At 45.2% G+C, this 19030-nt stretch overlaps 1 non-coding gene across 1 annotated transcript; it reads right to left on the minus strand.

Moving 5' to 3' along the window:
* Positions 1–4909: 4909 nt before the first annotated feature.
* LOC133081036 (U6 spliceosomal RNA) lies at positions 4910–5016 on the minus strand. The gene has a single exon (XR_009698707.1). It is a non-coding gene; the product is annotated as a U6 spliceosomal RNA (small nuclear RNA).
* Positions 5017–19030: the final 14014 nt, after the last annotated feature.

A 19030-nucleotide genomic window follows, 5' to 3' on the forward strand; every position in this document is an offset into this window, starting at 1 on the left:
AGGATGAATATTTATCCCTTCTCTGCCCTCATTCATTGTCACTTGGTCAATTTCATTTTCTCCCTGGCCCCTCTTTGGCCCCTGGGGAAGAATGTTGTTCTTGAGGTAACAAGCAGGAAGGAATCGCAAACAGGAAAACTAGAGGTGAAACCAGGTGATGCTCACTGCATACAGTATCCTAAGTGGTTAATAAAACAATAAACGATGGAAGCACGACTGCTTCCCATCTACCACGCCCCCTCCCTTAGCTGGGAATTGGGCATCTGTGCCAGGCTATAAGTAGTCTCCTGTTCTGGAACCTCCCCCGCAGCCCAAGCTCGCACCAGTTGCCAGTACGTGCCATCCAGTGGCTCTGCAGGAGCACTCATTCTCTGAGGCAGGAGGACCTCAAACGCTGGCCCCTTTCTGAAGTCCTAAGAGGGGAGAGAATTGGGTACCTCTGAAAAGGCATCAGGTAGTGGCAGAGCACTCCCCATGGATCCGAGGCAGGAGGAGTGGGCACTGGGTGAGACCCTAGGAGAATACAGATCTTGGACACTCAGTCTATCTGTAGGTGCAGGGAGGAAGGAGCTGCCAGGTGTATGCATGTCACACTGCCACTTTTAGGACCTCGGCTTGGGCTGTTACATCCCCAGGAGCTACTCCTGCTTTGAAACCTTAAACCCTAATGGCCCTTCTCTTGAGTACAATCTGTCCTTTATCTCCCTCTCCCCATCATTCTACCTGTACCTGTTCTTCAGCCTCAAATAGACCTGATAACAGTCATAATCGTCATCACCACCATCATCATTGCCATCCTCAAGGCTACCACATATTGAGTGCTTACAATTCACCCAGCACTTTGAGAAATACTGTATGTGGATTGATTCCATTAATCCTCCCAACAACCCTAAACCAATAATAATAGAGTTTTTAATCCCTTGTTCCCTCATTTTAAAAATATATATATTTATTTATTTATTTGGCTGTGCCGGGTCTTAGTTACGGCATGCAGGATCTTTAGTTGTGGCATGTGGGACCTAGTTCCCTGACCAGGGATCGAACCCCGGGCCCCCTGCACTGGGAGCACAGAGTCTTAGCCACTGGACCGCCAGGGAAGTCCCCCCTCATTTTCTTCCAGGCTCTTTCTGGATTCTTTTCCTTTCCTAACCAACTGTACTGCACAAGCCAAAGAGTTCTGAGTGCCTGCTACCCCCAGAGCCCTCCTCTGAGGAAAGTGGTTACATTGGTGGGGGGCAGTTCTTGTTTTGTCTTGTGTCATATCACTGGACTATGCTTCTGGTGCCAGTGGTTTGGTCTGGGGGTAGGGCCCAAGCCCAAAGTGGCTATGGATAGGCTGGACATCAAAATGACCAACCACCCATGATATAGGTCTGTGAGAGTCTGTCTAACAGAGATGCTCCATATTGGATAATGACAACGTCACCCAATCAGATTTTCTCTGGAGGGATGAATGTGAGATGCACACTGGGACAATGGAAGGCGACCTCCACAGAGATGACAAGATGACAAATGATAACCATGATAACTATACGTACCTGGATTTGTGTTTACTAAGTGCCAGGTGCCCGGCTGAACGCTTCTCAAATTTTAGATTATCTTTCAGCAGTCTTACAACATAGATACTATTAGCACCTCCACTTTACAGATAAGAAAACAGAGGCTTAAGCAAGTTAATCCATTTGCCATAGGCTACACAGCCATGGTTGGGAGGAGATCCAAACCCAGGCAGCGGGACTGAAGATATTAGTCTATTTCTTTAAATAATAAACATTTTTAAGTTTTAAAAAGATAACACTTGGTTGCCAGGGGAAGGGGGTAGGGGGAAGGAGGGATGAATAGGCAGAGCACAGAGGGTTTTAGGGCAGTGAAGCTACTCTGTATGATACTATAATGGTGGATACATGTCATTATACATTTAACCAAACCCATAGGATATACAAAGCCAAGGATGAACCCTAATGTAAACTGCAGACTTTGGGTGGTAATGATGTGTCATTGTTGGTTCATCAACTGTAACAAATGCACCACTGTGACGGGGGACGTGGATAATGGGGAGGCTGTGCGTGCGTTGGGGCAGGAGGCATACGGGAAATCTCTGTATCTTCTGCTCGGTGTTGCTGTGTATCTAAAACTGCTCTAAAAAATAAAGTCTATTTTAAAAAGATAATAGAGTCACATGGTCCAAATGCTTTTTAAAAAAAGCATAAAAGAGTATTCAGTAAAATGTTCATCTCCCACCTCTGTTCTCCATCCTTCCAGTCCTACCCCACCCCGGTCTCTGAAACCACTATTATTTCTCATTTATCCTTCAAGAATTTTTTCATGCAAAAAAAAAAAGAATTTCTTTATGCAAATGCAAGTATGTACATATATTTATATATAAACATGTATATTCTTATTTTACACAAAAGTAGGAGTGCTGGGTCAAAGGGAATATACAAGTGCTATGTTGATAGCTGTTGCCAAATTGCCCTCCGTAAGGGTGATGCCCTCTCAGGTATGGCTGCCGGGAGGGAAACTGGCCTCACTCTGTGCAGAGGGGGCCTGTCTTCTCAACCCTGTGTTAGACCAGAACCTCCTCCATGACTGGAATTCCAACGAGCCAGTGTCCTAGTTCTCCCTGTGTTCCTGGGTCACTGTGTGGCTGCCATGAAGGCGTCCCTGCTACCTCACTTCCCTGAGGATGGTAACGCCGAAGGCGGTAGTTCTCACAGTGTGGTCCTGAGACGGCAGCATCAGGACCACCTGGGAACTTGTTAGAAATGCACATTTTCAGGCCCTGCCCCAGACCTACTGAATCAGAAATTCTGGAAGCCAGGCATGTTCTAAACAAGCCCTCTGGGTGATTCTGATGCACGCTTAGGTTTGAGAACCACTGTCCTAAGGTAAATTAAGTCCCTTCCTTGTATCTTGAAACAACCTCAGAATCCAGCCGGTACCCGACGGTTAATCATCTTACTTGACTTCTCCAGAGCCTCTAGCTCACGACTGTGGCTACCTTCTTGAAATGTGCTACTCACTGGTTTCCATGAATCTTCTCTCGTGGTTTCCTTTCCACCTCTCTGACCTCCATCTTCAGCTTCCTTTGAGGGTCCTCTTTACCACCCACTACTTTAACGTTCTTAATGACTCACCGCTGTTCTCACTCTACACGTTTCCCCTTGGCAATTTCATCCACTCACCTGGTGTTAACGGCCACCAGCATGTGCTGATGACTCTCCAGTCTATATCTCCACACTCACCTCTCCCTCGGGCTTCGTGCTTCTTTAACCCTCTGCCTGTTGTGAATATCTCCACTTGGATGTCCCACAATCACCCCAACGTCAACGTTTCCAAAACTGAGCTCCTCATTTTCTTCTCAAGACTCGTTCCTCCTCCAAAGTTGCCTATTTCAGGCAATTCCTTTACAACTTAAGTTGCTTGAGCCAGAAACCTTGGGTCATTCTAGACTTTCCCCTTTTTTCACTCCTTACATCCAATCAAGCACCAAAGCTTGTCTATTTAAAAATCTACTCCCTCTTCCCCAACCACCCTACTACTCCACCTCTAATTCAGGCCTCCATTATCCATTATCTTTTGCCTGGACTGGTGCAGTAGTCTCTTTGCTGGTCCTTTTGTCTCCAGTCAACCTGACCCAGCTTGCTCCATACCCAACACAGTTTTCTGCACCAGAAACTCCAATTCTGCACCCAGTTTTGACATATGGCCTTTTTCCACACACCAAAAAATTCTCTGACACTAGCTGAATTCTGATACTATTTACTTGGAGGTAGCATCAGCTCCCACAGGTTAAGGACTCAGTCCTATAAGGCTGCACCCCCCGCCCCGCCACTTCAGATGCCGATCAAAAGTCTAGGTTGTCACCTGTGCTTCTGACTGACTGACTATATATTGGAGGTTCCAATGACCCTCCTAAGGTTCAATTAATTTGCTAGAGCTGTTCACAGAACTCTGAAACATTTTACTTACTATAGTACTGGCTTATTACCTAGAACTCAGGAACAGCCAGGAAGAAGAGATGCATAGGGCAAGGTATGGGCAAAGGGCATGGTGTGCCACTCTCTCCAAACCTCCATGTGTTCACCATCCTGGAAGCTCTCTGAACCCAACCATTTGGGGTTTGATGGAGGCTTCATTACAGAGTTATGATTGATTAAATCACTGGCCATTGGCAATGCATTCAACTTCCAGCCCCTCTCCCCTCCCCAGAGGAACTGGGGACTGAAAGTTCCAATACTCTAATCACATGGTTGGTTCTCCTGGCAACCAGACCCCATCCTAAGATACAGTCTAATAGTCACCTCATTAATACAACAGTAGACATGTTTATAACTCTCATCACTTAGGAAATTCCAAGGGTTTTAGGAGCTTTGTGCCAGGAATGGGGATGAACACCAACTATATACTTATTATAAATCACAATATCACAATCTCCTATTGGTTCTGTTTCTCTGGGGTGCCTGACTACAAGGCACCTCCCTGGGTCTGGCCTATTTTCCTACTCAGGTTCTTATTTGATCCCAGATAACAGGGTGCCTTAAAGAAAGAAAATTAAAAAAAAAAAAAAAAAAAGCAAAATATTCATTTTTCACTGCTGTGAATTCACCAGAAACAGGAGCAAAACTTTGTAATGCTTAGGGATTCCAGCAACTACTTTACACTATTTTGTGTCTTCGAGTGAGAGGAAGGGTATCTTGATAGCATTTTGTTTGTTTGTTTGTTTGTTTTTATGGTGATGACTCTTTTCTTTCTTTCTTTATAAATTTTATTCAATAAATAAAAATTGTATATATTTAAGGGGTCCAACATGGTGATTTGATATACATAGTGAAATGACTACAGTCAAGTTAATTAACATACATCTCCTCACATACATACTGTTTTGTGTGTGTGATGAGTGCACCTGAAAAATATGAGATGCTTCGGGAATTTGGGTCTCATCCTTGCACAGGGGCCCTGTTCATCTTCTCTGTATTTTTCCAATTTTAGCATATGTGCTGCCAAAGGGAGCATTTGATAGCATTCGTTTTGTGTCGTATCTCTTCATTCTTTAGGATGTTTCTAGGATACAGAAACATCTGGGCTTGCAGAGCTGGAATTTTTCTTGAAAACTTTGATTTTTTAAAAACATCAAGCCTGAGGACTTCCCTGGTGGTCCAGTGGTTAAGACTGCGCTTCCAATGCAGGGGACGCGCGTTCGATCCCTGGTCGGGGAACTAAGATCCCACATGGCCCATGGCACAGCCAAAAAAATTTAAAAAGACCAAGCTGGGTTCATCTGTAAGGACAGTTTGTCTTGTAACCTAACTGCCTTTATTTTATCAGTTGTGGAAGGATGCTCTTCATTTTGCTGTTTAGCAAGGTCAAATTGGGCAGCTTTTAGGTGCAAAATTGGAGCCTCGTTCTTTACAATCAAAAGTAAAGCCTTGCTAACCACATTGAATGATGTGGGATTTGGGTTTTCATCGGCTGCTATTTCCTTGATGGACACATTGACTTACTCAATCCCAAATCCTTAGAGCAAAACTATCAGATGTTAATTCTCTCCAGCAGCGTCTCCAGCAATGTCCAGAGATGGGCTTTCATAGCTGGGCTGCTTAGGGTGAGTCTATTAATTGATTATAGGAGCTGTGTGAACTCCTCAGAGGGATATTTGCATTTCAGAGGCAGGGTTCAAGTTCAAGCCATCCTTCTCTTCCCTCTTCCTCTTCTCCAGACTGAAAAGGGGCTCTTTAAGGACAGGACCCCCTCTTGTTTATCTTTGCATTTCCCCAGCCCCTCATGAAAAGCCTGATGATCAAGAAATATCCATTAAATAGAATCAATGGAATCTGACCATCTGTATTCATTAGGACTCTTTACAAACAACAATTCTATCTAAAGGCACTACTTAAATAATAAAGAGACTATTTTGGCTCATGTGACTGAACAGTGTGGGTAGATTTTTAAGTCTGGCTTGATCTAGTCTTCAAATAATGTGACCAGGAACCTGGGTTTTCTCTTACCAACCTTCCTGGCTCTCCTTCTTTGGTGCTAGCTCCATTCTCAGGCCTGCTCTCCCCCATGGTTGCCAGATGGAAATAACCATCTCCCAGAGCTGGAGCCAGGCTCTCGCCTGTCCAGCAGGTGAGTCTACTCAGGCAATTTCCACACAGGACGATGGAGGCTTGAGATTCTTGGAAGCTCCAGCGAACGTCTCTGGGCTTCTTATTGGCTTTGGCTGGCAACTGCCCACACCTGAACCCTGTACTACAGCCAAGAGGGTGAGACCTCCTGACGGGATCCCACCCAGTGTGCTGAGAATGAAAGAGCAGTGAACCTCTAACAGAAAATGAAGATCATTTTGGTGGGAGAAGAGGGAATGGGTGTCAGGAAAACAACCAGAAACCCCCACCAGCTCCTCCGTGGGTGGAGGTGGTGGTTTGGAGCAGCAATTCCTTTGTGGATGCTGTTCACGCCTCTCTCAAGGCTCTTTGGCCCCTTCACGCTGGAACAGCTTCAGGCAAGACAGTCAGAGACCACATAGCCTTGGAGAGGATGAGGAAAGGCTTGACTCCCCACCTCTCACAGGTGCCCCCAATGCTTGCCAGGTTTCAGCAGCCTGTCAAGACTTCTCTTTGCCTTTCCCTCAACCACTAAACCCCTAATTCTGAGGCAGTTTGCATACCTTTGATAATATCTGCTTGCCTCAACTTCATGCACAGGGGAGAGTTTTTCTGTTCTTAGGAAAAGACCCATCAGTCTGATTCTTGTAGACCTGGGACTCAATTTTATTTGCATAAGTGAGATAGTCATTGCTTTGAAAATTTCTCTGGCACTTCCCGAATAAACAAAGGTGCCATTCCTGCTCTGCTAAGCTTCACCCCTGTGACATGGGGATAGAGAGTGAGGCCTCTGACAGGGAAAGGCTGCCCCCAGTTAAAGGAGGCTAAAAAGACATGACAACCAAAGGCAATGCATGGACCAGGGGGAAAAAATATAGAGCTCAAAAGGACATTAATGAGGCAATTGACAAATTTGAATATGGACTGTGGATTAGATAATAGTATTGATTATTTTGACAGTCGTACTCAGGTTATGTTAAGACAATGTCTTTGTTCGTAGGAAATACACATGGAAGTCTTTAGGGGTAAAAAGAGCAGGATAGGATGTCTGTAACTTTTGAATTGTTCAGGAGGAAAAAAACATAAATATATACATATATAAAGAGCAAATGAATAATAATGCAAATGGGACAAAATGCTAAAAATTGGGGAATCTAGGTAAAGGATTATGGAAGGTCTAACTGCCTGGGTTTGAATCCTGGCTCCACTGCTTGCTAGCTAGCTCTAAACCTCTCTAAGCCTCACTTTCTCCATCTGTAAAATGGAGGTAATAGTAGCAACTACTGCATAGGCTTTTTGGGAGAAATAAATGAAAGAATTCATAAAATGAGCTTAGCACAGGGTCTGGCTCATGGCAAGAGCCAAGAGTAATAAATGTTAGCTATTTTTATTACTATTACTGTCCCACAGTTCCCCCAGTCGCTGGGATAAAGAGATATAAATAGAAACTATTCCCTCTAGGAGCATACATGGCAGGAGATGCCGGCCAGAGGGAGATTTTTCCCCTCATATGGAATAGACTTGATCCAGTGTCACATTTTGTATGCATATGGTGTTACCTATTATTATGTATTATGTAATGCATACGTATACCATATGGTAATATGCTTTAAGTATTTTTCTTCAACTTGCCCCTTTTACTCAACACAATGTCTTGGAGATCTTTCCATAATAATACCAATAATAATTAACATTTATTGAAGCTTACCATGTGCCAGGCGTAGTTCTGGGCACTTTCCATGTATTATTTAATTCTCACAACAATCCCATGAAATAGATTCTCTTGTAATTACCATTTTATGGATTAAAAAAACTGATGCTCAGAGAGGTTAAGTAACTTTCCCAAGGCCATAGTACCAAGATTTGAACTCAGCCTGTCTCCAGAGCCTGTGGCCTTAATCACTATATTTTTCCATGCAGGTGTATACAAAGATCTATTTCACTGAAAGAAAGTGACAGGGAGTTGGGGGTAGCTACCTAGTATTTCATAAAATGGTTATACCCAAAACTCATTTAATCATTCTAACCCAACTGATAGACATTTAGGTTATTTCCAATATTTGCTATTTGAAATAGTGCTGCAATAAATATCATGGAACAAGCCTTGATAATATCACTATGTGTCTGACACCAAAGAAGGAAGAAGTTAAAAATATTTGACAGAGAAAAATTTAAGCAACAAAATAAGTAGTATTAAACCAAAGTTATATTAAATTATACAAGATAAATATTGATGAGCCCACAATGAAATGAATGAATGAATGAATGAATGAATAGGAGAGAAGAGACAAATCTCCAGTGCAGAAGAATTCCAAATAATTTGAAATTGCACCAAATAAGTGTGATGTGGTATCCAGGATGGGATCCTGGAACAGATAAGGAACATTAGGAAATTAAGGAAATATGAATAAACTATGGACTTTAGTTAATAATAATAATGTATCAATATGGGTTCATTAATTGTAACAAATGTACCAGGTAAGAGGTTAATAATAAAGAAAACGGTGCAGAGCATATGGGAATTCTCTGTACTATCCTCTCAATTTTTCTGTAAATCTAGAATTATTTTTAAAAGATAGTCTATTTCAAAAAGTTTTTAAAAAATACTGGAGAGCGAGGGACAAAGTGTAGGTTTTGTAAGAGATGGGAGGGGAGGGGCTTCCCAGCTCAGCAGGGGAATTATTTTATTTTTTACTTTTTAATTAATTTTTATTGGGGTATAGTTGCTTTACAACGCTGTGTTAGTTTCCACTGTACAGCAAAGTGAGTCAGCTATACGTATACATATAGCCCCTCTCTTTTTGGATTTCCTTCCCATTTAGGTCACCACAGAGCACTGAGTAAAGTTCCCTGAGCTATACAGTAGGTGCTCATCAGTTATCTATTTTACCTATTCCCCAGGAGGGGAATTAGCTTCAGACGGCAGGAGGAAAGGAGGCGCAGGTGGGTGCAGACAGATATTTTTGTAGGCCTTTAGCAGGAAGTTGAGGGTTCCCACCTGATGGCCTCAGTTTTTCCTTTATGACACAAGAGGTGAGGGTAGGCTATCTGCTGAGAGAGGGCATGTGGAAAAACTGTGGGTTGCAAGTGGCAAAAGTTTGGAGAGCCCCTGAGAGGAGTGCAAGAGGAAGCTGACCAGGGGCAGAAAAGAGCAATTTCCTCTCACGTCACAGATTTGTGTTGCCCCAGAAGTCAGAGCCTTGGGCCGCAGGCCTAGAGGCTTAGCTGGACCGCCTCCTTGGAGTTCCACTACTTGACCAGCAGAGGGCGCCAAGACACCGCCCAACTTTTCCACACCCGGTCCTAGATCTCCCAATTTTCTCTCTGATTCCAAGAGTAAAACGTTCTTTTTTGAGCTAGCCATATTTGAAGGACGATAAACTCTTTGAACTAGCCCAAAGGAACACCTTTGAAGAGCAGGAATTTAGTTATGTGTCTCAGAGCTAATGTCTTTTACTTGCCTCCTCCCTCCAGGAAGTGCCGGCAAAGCAGAGTACATGACCGCCATTATTGAGGACCTACTGTGTGTCGTGTGATGTGCCAAGCGTGTCTCATTTAATCCTCACAAATCACCTCTGAGGTAGTGGTTATTATTACCCCATCTACAGAGGAATAAATGGAGTCTCAGAGAGGTAAAGGAGGTTATCTGAAGATCCTTCCTATTGAGAGTAGCCCTATTCCTACTTGGTTTCAGCTAACAATCAACCAATTAACAATTTTTCAACAGGTGTGTGTGTTGGAAAGCTTGCCCTGGGAGATGCTCTGTGAGAAAAGGATCCTGTGTCAATAAATTTGGCAAAGCTGCAAACTCTTTCCATTTCTGTGAACTGGGCATAAAAATGGTCACGGCAAAGGGCTGTCCTGAAGCTAAGCTAGGCCTCTGCAGTGCCTGGAGAATGTCTGCTCCCTCTCCCCACTTCCCTGACCCACCCCAAGCAGGTGGCTCTTTCCTTTATGGGGGAATGATACAGCTAAATTGGAGGAAAATTTTCATATCGACCCCCAAGAAGTAATTGAGGATGGAACAATAGACAGAACTGAAGCTTTGGAGTCAGGGCAAACGAAGTCTCTGAGATTTCGTTTTCTCATCTGAAAAACAGGGCGACAGATACCAGAACCTGCAGGATATCGTCAAGAATCAGTAAGCACGTGGAACCCCCAGCTCAGAGCCTGGCCCTGGGAGGCCCTGGGAGACCCTGGTGAAGGAGGCGCCAGGACCTGGGGACCATGAACCGGAATTGTGGCAGGACACGCACGGCCACCCTGCAGGATTTAGGCGCAGGATTTAGGCGGGTGACCACCTGCCTCCTCGCCTAGCCCCTGGGTCCCCCCCTCGCCTTCCCCTCCACCCCTTCCTCACAGTACTTGCTCCCGGTTGTAGCTCGTAAATCTCCTTCACGCAGAGGGCGATAAATTAGTGGGGTGTGAGAGACTCCCCCCCCACCTTCCTGCGCCCTCCCTCCCCCTTCTGGGGAGGACTTCGGGAGCAGGAAGCCCCTGGGACGGGGTGGGCGGGGTCACCCAGACCCGCCCACTTCGGCTTGTTAATTACAGACCCAGGGTCTGCAGGGCCTGATTTATGGCGGGGCGGGCTGCGTCCTGTGGCTGGGCAAGTCTAGGGGAGCCTGGAGGGGCGGGGGTGACGGGGGTGGGAGGGGTGGGAGGACAGGAGACCAGAGAGGATCCCTAATTCTGAGGGCCTTGTTGAAATGACAACGGTACTAAACTAATACATTTACATATAAATAAAATTTAAGCATAATAGCAATAGCTAACATTGATTGAGACTGCGCGCCAAGCTGGCTAAACACTTTATTAGTTCATTGATCAAATATTTATTGAGTGCCTAGTCGGTGCCAGGAATCTTGCATATATTATCTAAGGAACTTCCCCAAACAGCCTTGCCAGTTAGTCATTATGTTCCCATTTTGCAGATGGAGAAATCCAAGTAAGAAGCGATTAAGTGACTTGTCCAAGGTTACTAGGCTACTGAGTAGTGGGTCCAGGACTCATATCCCTGGCTATCTGTCCCCGGAGCTTAAACTTTTTTGACTAGATTATCCTGCCTCTTTGCTACCACTTGCCTCACTGTCTTCCTGCCCTGCCACCAGCTGTGTGACCTTGGGCAAACACCTTTGCCTTGCTGACAAAATAATTCTTTTGGCAAAAGAGGCACTCTGCCCTACCTACGTCACAAGGAGTTAGGAGGATCAAATTAAACTGAAGCTTATGGAAATGCCTTTAAAAAGTATCTGTAGACTAAAGCAAAAGTGAGAATAGATGTGAAGGAGACGGTAAGAAAGTCTATCCTATGTGACTGAAGAACTATAAGAAAAGAAAAAACGTGCAACAGAAGCAATATTTGAAAAGACAAAGTGTGAGGAAATTTACCAATCTGAGAAGAAGTATCAAACCACAAATTCAAGAAGCCCAACAAATCCTAGACGATATATATTTTTTAAACCCACATACTTAAATGTGTCATAGTGAAATATCAGGAACCAAAAACAATGAAAAGATTTCAAAACCAATCTGGAAAAAAAATTACCGTCAAAGGAGCAACAGTTACTCTGAAGCTGACATCTCATCCATAGCAATGAAAGTAAGAAGACAACATCATAGTTTCAAAGTGACTTTAAAAACCAGAACCGACAAGACTTGCATAGGAGAAATAAAGGCAAGTCACTGGAGGAAATTCTGAAGGACATAATTCAGGCAGGGAAAAAAAAAAGATTCCACATGGAATGTCTGAGATGCAGGAAGTAATGAAGAGCAAAGAAATTAGTAAATATATGAGCACATTTAAATGAACATTGATTGTATTAAAAAAAGATCTGTAAAATGCTATATGAAAAGTATATTAATTAAGATGATATTAGGGGGACTTCCCTGGTGGTGCAGTGGTTAAGAATCCACCTGCCAACGCAGGGGACATGGGTTCGATCCCTAGTCCGGGAAGATCCCACATGCCATCGAGCACCTAAGCCCATGCGCCACAACTACTGAGCCTGTGCTCTAGAGCCCGCGAGCCACAACTACTGAAACCCGCACGCCTAGAGCCGGCGCTCCGCAACAAGAGAAGCCACTGCAGTGAGAAGCCCGCGCACCGCAATGAAGAGTAGCCTCCGCTCACCACAACTAGAGAAAGCCCGCGCACAGAAACGAAGACCCAACACAGCCAAAAAAAAAAAATTAAAAAAAAAGAGATGATATTAGGGACTTCCCTGGTGGTCCAGCGGTTAAGACTTCGCCTTCCAATGCAGGGGGTGCAGGTTCGATCCCTGGTCAGGGAGCTAAGATCCCACATGCCTCATGGCCAAAAAACCAAAACATAAAACAGAAGCAATATTGTAACAAATTCAATAAAGACTTTAAAAATGGTCCACATCAAAAAAAAAAAAAACTTTAAAAAAAGATGATATTAAATGCTGTAGGAGATAAATCCCCAAATCTCAAAGGCTTTAACATAAAAGTTTATTTCTCACTTGTGTAATCATTCACTGTGGGTGTTCCTGGTCAGGCAGTTTTCCTGGGCAGCTCTCCTCCAGGTGATGAAGGGCCCGGCTCCTTCTACCTTTTGGCTCTATCATCTTTAGCTTGTGGCTCCCATGGTTGCCCTAGGTCTTTTCAGCCAGGAAGAAGGGGAAGGAGTGTGGAGGCTGCATATGGGAAGTTATCATGGACAGGCCTGGGAGTGGCAGACATCACTTCCACTCATATTAAGAGGAGAACTCAGTCAACTGCAGGAAAGGCTGGGAAATGGTATAACTGCTGTATTCATTATCTATTGCTATGTAACAAATTACCTCAAAATATATTGGCTTAAAACAACAATGAGCATTTATTACTTCACAGTTTCTATGGGTCAGGATTTGAGAAGCGGCCTACCTGGGTAAGTCTCTTCCCCTTTTGTGCATGACGGAGTATGTATGTGATTCCTAGAACTCCTGCAGCCATTTTGCCACCATGAGGGAAGCCACCTTGAGAAAGAAATATACATAGAAGAGATATGAAAGAATCACAGAAGAATAATCATATGGATGATTAAATTAAACAAAGGGGTTCTAAAATTCCCATGGAAGTGTAAAGAGCCAAGAACACTCAAGAAAATTATGAAAATGAACAATGAGGCCAAGGGATTGCCAGATCAGAAAGGCATTAAACAGAGATGGCTGGAGGTGGCATTATAGAGATGTGGCATTACGAATCATTGGAGACAGAATAAACTATTCACCAAATGGAGGTGGAAAAATTGGCACTTGGGTTCCAATAAAAATAAAAATAAAAATCCAATAATAATGAAAGCAATCACAACAACAATGATAATGGCTACCATTTGTTGACACCTACAAAGTTTTAGAAATTTACATTTGATTTATTTATGTCTATTTTCACACCAACCCCACCAGGTAGGTATTATCATTTATTATTCCCACTTGACAGATGAGAAAATTGCATCTCAGGAAGGCAGACCACACATGGCTCTCAGTCTCCTGGGCACTGAGTAGGAGCCCTGTTTCTCCTCCCCACAATAGCAGGACCCTGTCCCGAGAATTCCAGTTCAGGGCAGTGGTTGCCTCTCCCAAGAGACAGGAAGACAGAGCCCTCCATCAACGCCAAGCCAGGCCCCAGGAGCCAGAATTCCTCCTTCACCCCTGACTGACCCTGGGGCAGATCTATGGCTGATTAGACCCCAGCTAAAAGCACAGAGGCCTCTTTGTCATTGCTTTAATGAGAAGCCAATCACCAGGTCATTAGTGGGTGGAGGTGATGAGGAGTTTGGTACTGGGGTGGGAGGGAGGAGGGTGCTCTTGGCTTCTGGATGATTTACAGCTGCAGTACCAGGCTGCCTGGGGAAGGGAGCAGAGCCGCAGGAGGATGAGAAAGTTAGAGCACCTCAGAGGAGCCAGGACCTCTTATGAGAGCATAGCATCTGTTTTATTTAATCCTTGCAACTAATCTGATGAAGCAGTATTATTGCATATCCCCATTTTACAGATAAGGAAACTGAGGCTCAGAGAGGTTAATTAAGCATTTTACCCAAGGCTATACTGTTAATAAATGATGGTCTTATTCCAGAGCCCAAACATCCACTCTGTTGTTCACTGTTATAGGCACAGCAGAGGTGAGTGTAGGTGAAGGTCCAACAAATATTCTAGCTTTAGGCCAAGAAGGAACAAGCAGTCAGGAGATGCTTGACTGAGCAATGTTACTTTGTGGGCTGGGAGTAGGGGCAGGGGAAAGGGATATTACATAAGCTTGGAAGAAAGTACCCCTGGGATGCTGAGTAAGTCTACCAGAAACAGGATAAAAATAACACAATAACTAAATATTATGAAGTGCCAACTATGTGCCAGGCATTGCACCAAGGGCCTTCCAGTTATGAGGCAGTTATCAATCCACTTTATAGCTGAGGAAACTGAGGCTCAGAGAGGTTAAGTTACCTACCCCAGGTCTCAAAGCTGGTAAATGGTAGGTACAGGGATTGATTTGGGAGTAAGAGAGGAGCAACAGGGAAGTTACTTACTCTCTGCTCTAGATTGTCAGGATTTTGGTCATAAACAACAAAACCCAACTTGGTTCACTTAAGAGGAAGAGGAAGTTGCTGGGCAGCTCTGAGATAGCTCACAGGATCAGTAGAAAATTTAATGGGATTAAGTTTGGGAAACTCATTAGAATTACAGGAAACTGGGTGGCTGGAGCCACAGCCCAGCCAGTAACCTCCTGAGGATGCCCCCACAGGACACTGGAGGCTACTGGCCCAGTACAGGCAATTTCTCCGCAGGAGCCTGTTTCTCTGGGACACCTGCTCCATATTTAAGTCAAGGAGTCAAGTACCTAGACTCCTGTCTGTCCTAGCTGCCAGGAGTCTTTCCCACCCAGAGCCCCACCATGGAGGCGTCCCTCCCCTAGATAGACAGACTATTAAAATGCTGCAGAGCAAACAACAATGACAACAAAAAAACATTCACTGCAAGCCCCACATGCCCCAGGTCTCCCAGCCCCTGGGAAGAAGTGACCAGAATGCCATCAACTCTCTGTCCTTCCTGAGCCTCCTCCCACATCCATAATTGGACTCTACATTTCAGAGAGCCCATCACTAGGGGCTGCCCAGAAATCTCAGGCCTCAGATTCTTGAAGGAGGATATGGAGATGGTAACACTTTCCTTTTCATCATCTGCTACCTCCAGCTGGCCACCCCCATGTGCCAATTCTACTTTCCAAACAGGTGTGGACTCCAGCCCACCTCTCTCACAACCACCTGCATAACTCAGGCCCCTCCTCTCTCACCTGGATCTTTACAGTATCTTAACTGGAGTCTGCCTTAGATCCCTTCTCCACACTGTTCGAAGGAGCTCTAGCTACCATCCAAACATGACTGTGTCATTCCTCAACTTAATATCCTTTTGTGGTACCCAGTTATCTACAGGATGAAATCCAAGCTTTTGGGCATGATGCCTAGTAACCCCCCAGCTTCATCGCCCATCATCCCCTGCTCTCTCATATCACGGTTTGGCCAATTTACTGTATTTTCCTCATCATACTATGATGGCTTATGGAATACTCATCCAGCAGTCAGAGAAAGAGAAAGCTAATGGGTTTTCTTTTGTATTTAAGACTCATGAAGTGAGGGGATGGAATAAATATTTAATGGCTTCCCATCTCTTGCCAAGTAAAAGTGCAAGATATTGCAGTAGACTGTGCAACCATGTCACCAGCTGGAGCTCACCTCTTGCTCTGCCCCAGCCCCACTGGCCACCTTGTTGCCCCTGGAACTGTTAAACACGCTCCTGCCTCAGGGCTTTTGCACATGCTGTTCCTGCTGCCTGGAAGATCGTCCTCAAGATAGCCACAAAAATATCTTGTCTCATTCAAGTCCTTACTCAGATGTCACCTTCTCAGGTGGGCTTTCCCTGACCCCTCCCACCCCCACATTCTCCACTTTCTATCTTTTCTGATTTTATCTTTTCTGTACCATTTATCACTTTCTAATATACTTCTAATAGTACTTATTTACTACATAAATTACTTATTTTCCTTATTATTTGCTCTCTGCACTTGAATGTGACTTCCGTGAGGCCAGCTTTTTGCCTGTTTAATTCACTACTCTGCACCAGTAACTAGAACAGGAAGCAGTCATCACATTTTCGTTGAATGAAGGCACAGAGCCTGAAACTGAGCCCAGATCTGCCAGATTCCAAATTTCCCCCACGCCAAGTTTCTCTGTAAGTTGAACGCTGAGGATCCCGGTCTGGGAGAGAAGGGAGGCTGCGGGCCTTTCTGGAGGCCAGCTCTCCGGAGATGACGGGGTTCTCAGGACCCCCTGGACTCGGTTTCTCCGGAAAGCCCGTCCCTGGATCCCGGCTTTCTCTCCAAGGTGGGAGTTCTGTCTTCCCTCGGGGGAGCGACGCCGGAACTTCCCGGGGAAGAGCAGGAATTTCTGAAATCCAGGCCCCGCCGAGAGGTAATAGGCACCTTCGCGGCCGTCAGCGGAATCGCCCGGCCCTAAATCACGAGCGCGGCCCCTCCTCCCTGCGCCCGCCTCCTGGCGGCCCGGACGGGAGAAGCGGCGCTCCCCGCGGGGGCGGATTCCAGCCGCGCGGCGGGAGGGACGGGCCGCCGCTGCAGATGCCGCGGAAATGCCTGCCCCGCCGCCGGCCTTTGAAGTCGGCCCAACCCCGCTCGAGGCCCCCGCGAGCTGCACGCCCCGGGGGTCGCAGCCGGGGATCACACGGGTCCCCTCGGATTCCAGGGATTCGTGGGAAGGGGGCCAAGTGGGGCGGGGGCGCTTCTATCTGGGAGCCCCGGCCATTTGTCAGGAGAGTGTGGCCTCAGAATTATTAACTTGGAGCCGAGGGTCATTTCCTGACGTGTGCGGGGAAGGGCGGAGGAGCCGGCCTGGAGAAGTAGGACACACGGGAAGGAAAAGCCAGATTTGTTTTAGGGAAGGGATGGGAGGGCAGGCCCGCTCCCAGCATCGGGAAACTTGTGCCCTTGGGACATTTTCTTTACTTTCACTGACCTCCTTTTTCATATCGATTTGAGGGCTCATGGTAGGGGGCCAGCAGAGAAATCTGTGGTTCAATCTCATTTTTTTTCCTTGCTGATATTCTACGACTATATTGTTACGTTTGAGCCCCAGAGTTGTCTATTGCCATGAGTTTTTTTCCCTCCATCCAAGTATCGGTGGGGATGTTCTCAAGTTAATGTGCAAGAAGAAAATTGTGTGTACTCAAAATTATCTTTGAATAAGACTTAAATTAACCTTAAATAAGTCATTATGTGTACAATCCTGAACAGTCATTCTTAAGCAAGGTAAAATTTAGATTGGGCTAGATTCTGGAAGAACAAATATATATATATTTCTGAACATTTGAACCACTTTGCTCTTAATTCAGAAGTTTGAATTCAATAGATCTGGGGTGGGGTCTGAGAAGTTATAATGTACTGCTGCTGCCACTACAACCACATTGGAGAATACAGCTTTGGCAATTATCAAATTCCCCCCAGGTGACTGGGGGGGTGGGGAATTCTATGGCATTTCTTTTTGGCTGCAAGGTGTACTTCCTTCTATTTTAATATGGAGCTATATACTCTTTTTTTTTTTTTTTGGCCATGCCGCATGGCATGTGGGATCTTAGTTCCCCGACCAGGGATTGAACCCATGCCCCCTGCAATGGAAGCACGGAGTCCTAACCACTGGACTGCCAGGGAAGTCCCATGGAGCTTCTATATACTTAATATACGTGTTCATGGCTGTCAACACACGCGACAGCCTATAGCACTGGGCCTGGTATTTAGTACATGTTCAGTAACTGTTTACCAGATTTGAACATAGAGCTTGTTTGATCAGACCAGTGTGGAGTTTCCAGAGTTTCGTGAATATCTTTTTTTCTTTTTTTTTTTGGCTGCGTTGGGTCTTCGTTGCTGCACGCGGGCTTTCTCTAGTAGTGGCGAACAGGGGCTACTCTTCATTGCAGTGCACGGGCTTCTCATTGTGGTGGCTTCTCTTGTTGCAGAGCACAGACTCTAGGAGGGTGGGCTTCAGTAGCTGTGGCGCATGGGCTCAGTAGTTGTAGCTCGTGGACTCTAGAGTGCAGGCTCAGTAGTTGTGGCGCATGGGCTTAGTTGCTCCGTGGCATGTGGGATCTTCCCGGACCAGGGCTCGAACCTGTGTCCCCTGCATTGGCAGGCAGATTCTTAACCACTGCGCCACCAGGGAAGTCCTTGTGAATATCTTAATATCAGGGATGGCACCATTTATTCAATGTTCAGCAAATATTTCCTTGCATCTCCTATGTACCAGGCACTGTGCTAGGTACTGGGAATATAGAAGCGACCTGGATGTGGATCCAGCATGAACATAAAAGTATTGAATACAATATGTAGATAACCAACAAGGACCTACTGTATAGCACAGGGAATCATACTCAATATTTTGTAATAACCTATAAGAGAAAAGAAACTGAAAAGAATATATATATATTCTTATATATATATATTCATACATGTACATACATATATATATATATCTGAATCACTGTGCTGTACACCTAACACAACATTGTAAATCAATTACACTTCAATTTAAAGAAAAAGACATATAAATACATGGGAAAAGAAGTACAATATGATCTGCTACATGCTAAGGTGGGGTAAAGCACAGAAGGGGAGGGTTCAGGGCTGGCTTCACAGAGGAAATGTTGGCAAGCAGCCGAGGCTGGTGACCCACTGCAGGCCACTGAACTCAATCCAGAACTCCAGCAGGCAGAGGCCTAAGGCCTTTCCAACACGTGCATGCAGGTTGCTGCAGGCTGATCCCGAGTCCCCTCAGGCTACTCCTGGCTTACAGGGCCCTGGCTTACCTGCAGTGGAGGGTCAGGTTGGCAGGTGGGCACTGGCCTGTCACTTCTGCTCTCTGG

The sequence above is a fragment of the Eubalaena glacialis genome, chromosome 19 (genome assembly GCF_028564815.1).
Source record: "Eubalaena glacialis isolate mEubGla1 chromosome 19, mEubGla1.1.hap2.+ XY, whole genome shotgun sequence".
NCBI lineage: Eukaryota > Metazoa > Chordata > Mammalia > Artiodactyla > Balaenidae > Eubalaena > Eubalaena glacialis.